This window comes from Coregonus clupeaformis, chromosome 24 (genome assembly GCF_020615455.1).
Source record: "Coregonus clupeaformis isolate EN_2021a chromosome 24, ASM2061545v1, whole genome shotgun sequence".
Taxonomy (NCBI): Eukaryota; Metazoa; Chordata; class Actinopteri; order Salmoniformes; family Salmonidae; genus Coregonus; species Coregonus clupeaformis.
Genome location: NC_059215.1, coordinates 59670247 through 59673388, shown reverse-complemented (window position 1 = coordinate 59673388; position 3142 = coordinate 59670247).

Here is a 3142-nt window from a genome sequence, read left to right as displayed (position 1 = left end):
AGAGGTGTAATGGCTGACGTGGTGAGGGTCCAGCTGGGGGCTGTTATGGACCTTTAGGGAATGGCTGCATCCCCCCCCCCCATACACACACACACTTTACTGCATTGGGATAACCCCATTATGTACCAGCCCTTTCACATTGTTGTCTAACGACTCACCCTGAATTAAATTCTGCTGCTCTGATCGCTACGTACATGATCGTATACATTCATCGTGGAGAAGAAACGTCAGTTTGGCCAGAGCAACATGGATGGCTAGCCAGGCAATTCACCTTGAGCAAACTCATTTTTCTCAATGGAGGCAATAACTCACAGGCACTTAAAAAATCAATGGTCAGTTTTGAAATGTAACAAGTGTTTATTTTGCGTCGCCAAGCGTTACAAGGCTATTCCCTGAGGTTTCATTTGGAGAACATCCATTACCCCATCCTGTCTAGACACATCAATTTGTTGTAAATCACTAGTCAGGTTAGTTAGGTCATCAATTAACCCTTTCTATTCAATCGTCTTAGACTATGAAATGCAATGCTAATCAACTAAATCCTAATAGCTACTTTTTACAGCCTAAACTTGTTAAGGGTCACCGTTTTCAATGGCCCATGCTTCTCCAAGGTGCATGATTACATGTTGATGGGCGCAACCGCCTATCAGAGGGCCCCAACAACCTCGCACAAGTTCCTGGTGGTGTAATCAATATAGAGAAATCGGGGTGTCCACCGGCATCAGTCATTACTCCAGTTGCTTTCCAGTCTTTTCTTTCATTGTGCTTATTGAGGTAAGAAGGCTGTTTTAAAGGGAACAGAAACCGGGCCGGCGAGGAGGGAGGTATTATCAGTAGACATTTTAAACAGGCTAAGGAGAGCTGAAGGAGCTCACTTGCACCCATTGTGCAGTGACCTGTTTTACTTCTCTGTATTGTATTACAGGAGCCTGGCATGAGCGTTATCCCACAATCGCACACTGTGCAGTCCTGCTGCCCAAGTTAGAGCAGAAGTATCATACTATGCTACCAAGGTTATTGACTGACTGGAATGTTGCCTTTTTATGGTGTTTCATCAGCTGCAATTGTTTGTTGTAATTCCAAGAGCTTTCTTGTAGGTATTACCTGGAAGTTCTGTCCTTCAGACTTCCCTCTCACCCCTACGGCAAATTAGTTTATTAAAAATATGTACAAAAGCTGTCGAACGTTCAGTTTAATCATTTTCAGACGGTGGTGTTTGTCGATTATTTTCATACAGTGGAGTCTACCTTATTGTCCCATTTTCTCCATATATCAGGGCTAGGCTGTTGTTGAAGACAAGGGCTCTCTTTTGTTTTACACAATGCAATGAGGAATGAAGGAAAATGTGAAGGGCCTTGTCTGATATGGATGACTAATGGAGTGCTCTGGTCTTGGGCGACTCTGGGCCCTGATGTGGGTGGTAGGAGCACATAGCAGCACCATTTTACCCCACAACACTGTCCCGTAATGAGGCCTACAGAGCCGGAAAGGCAATGGCAGCCTTTTCCGCCAAGCCCTTTGGTGTCAAACCGACAGCCATCCGATGGCAGTAGTGCTGAGCGATTTAACCAACATTTCCGTAACTTTTTGGAGCTTTAAACAACTAATTATTCATGTGTTTAATTATTTGAATTCCATTTTGTTCGTTTTTTCTGTGAGCTCAATGCACAGTTTCTCCAGATAAATCAGATCCAGCCCGAACTGTGTGATGTAGTAGGGAGTTGTAGTTTCCAACAGGCCAATATACTACATAGTTTAGCGCAGAAAACATGGTGATGACCTACAATGACCATAATCCATTGCGAGCCTACTTGTCCAGTCTACAGCACAGACCGTCTGTTGGGCAGACACAGAGAAGAAACAAGAAGAACACGGATAGAGCAGTTGCTTCGAGGTATCTTTGCCTGAAAATACATGATCTATGTGATAGTTGGTATTCGGCAGTCATAAAAGTAGGCTTTATTTACTTTGAAAAACTACTAAAAATAGAGATTTTGTCAGACAGCATAGGCAGCAGCTCTATAGAGATGAGGACTTGGAATGAAATAAGTAATCCAATGAAACAAATAATGTAGAGAACTTACATTTTTTTATTTAAGTAATGTGAATAAATGATTTCACAAGTAATAAGCAGTAGGGCTGGGCGGGATACCATATTTGACTATATACCGGTATTGATGCACAGACCGGTTTGGGTTTTTACTTCACCTTCTATAACAGTATTTGGTTTGTTAAATGTGAATGTGATGAGCAATGTCAGTATTTATAGTTTACTCTGTTTGCTACTTGCAAGTCGTCGCTCCTGCATGCCGCTTCCCACACCAAGCCCTGCCCCCTGTCACTCAAGGAGAGCAGTTCTTGGTGTTGCTCGACCACAGAGTCACGAGCACTTCACTTGCCGTTCACTCTGCAGTCTGCATGGTCAGACGCAACGATGTTGGTAACAAGTATGCTGCTTTCAAAGCCTTCTATAATTACACTATTAGTTTGTATCTTACTTTCTGCAAACAGCTAGTTTGTCTTTCCTTAGCACATTGTTAATAAAATAAAATGTGTTAGCCGCTAATGCTAATTGCTAGTTACCTAGATGGCTAATACAGCCTGATACCAGTGCTGGTGTAGACCTAGATCTGCATGTTTGTGTAATGGTATCTACTAAATCAGAGGAATAGGCAAAGCATGAATGTTAGCTAGCCAGCTATATAAAGAAGAGGAACGTAACACCGTATAGGGTCCCCTGGGAAATGCTGACCAACACTTTGGTTCCGACCCTTACACAATAATTCCTCCCTGGCTTATTCATTTGTTGTCATGTCAAATAACAATGTATTAAAGGTGCTGCCCACTATATTCCAACTATTGAATTACAATAATTTGAATTACATTCTATTTCCATGATTCCAACAGTACGCCAATAAACTAGGCCTAGATATTTTGCCCATATCATGCAGTCCTACGTGGCACAGTGAGGAATTGATGAAAATGCTGATTTTGTTTGAGGGGGCCGGGTTGGATTGAACAGTATAAAACAAACAGAATGGCGAAAGCCCCATTTGAAATCACTTATGTATGTGTTGCCACCCTAGGGTCACGAACTACTCGTGAAGTATATTTAGAAATGTTTTTATTAGAACTTAATACT